Here is a 737-nt window from a genome sequence, read left to right on the forward strand (position 1 = left end):
TGTTTCTGCCCGGTTTCGAACCAGGGACCGTTCGTGTGTGAGACAAACGTGATAACCACTACACTACAGAAACCTCAGCGCTTGGGCCGATCAGCTGTTGCCTGGGCCTCAAATTCAGAAGCAATGGCACTTAGGCATTTGTCCCCAGGCCAGGCACGCAGCATTGGTGGTATAGTGGCTAGCATAGCTGCCTTCCAAACAGTTGACCCGGGCTCGATTCCCAGCCAATGCACACCCTTTAACGCTTCGTTTCTCTGATGAAAGCCAGAGAGTGTGGCGAGGCACCCGGGAGGAAACAGCAGCAACGGATCGGTTGCTTGTCACTGCCTTGCCAAGGAGGTGACTGAGGGCCGCTCCTTCTGCTTTCCGCTCGCGTTGCATGCAGTTGAATAGCATCGGTTTGCGCAAACCTGGGCGTGCTTCAAGGACACGGGCGCCTGCGTGCTTGTCTTTCGTTGGCGGCAAGCTGCTTCTTTGCATGTTTTCCACAAACAGAGGACTGCACAGTCACGCTTTGAGAGTTAATAAGCAAATGTGTCTGAATGTTGACCGGCAAATACTCATTGAGACATGATGAAGCATTCCAGAGTCAATGCCACTTTGCAGCGTTCTGATGCCGTGTGCAGCCCTGTTGACCTGACCTCACTCCGTAAACGAGCAACGAAGTGGTATTTGAGAACACCACCTCCCCGTGACGAATTGCAATGTCCATGCTTCCACAGTCAACAGGAGTGTAG

At 53.1% G+C, this 737-nt stretch overlaps 1 non-coding gene across 1 annotated transcript; it reads right to left on the minus strand.

Annotated features, from left to right (window-relative positions):
* Positions 1-73, minus strand: trnav-cac (transfer RNA valine (anticodon CAC)). Its single transcript has one exon. It is a non-coding gene; the product is annotated as a tRNA-Val (tRNA).
* Between the last annotated feature and the right edge of the window lie 664 nt (positions 74-737).

The sequence above is a fragment of the Neoarius graeffei genome, chromosome 4 (genome assembly GCF_027579695.1).
Source record: "Neoarius graeffei isolate fNeoGra1 chromosome 4, fNeoGra1.pri, whole genome shotgun sequence".
Classification (NCBI taxonomy): domain Eukaryota; kingdom Metazoa; phylum Chordata; class Actinopteri; order Siluriformes; family Ariidae; genus Neoarius; species Neoarius graeffei.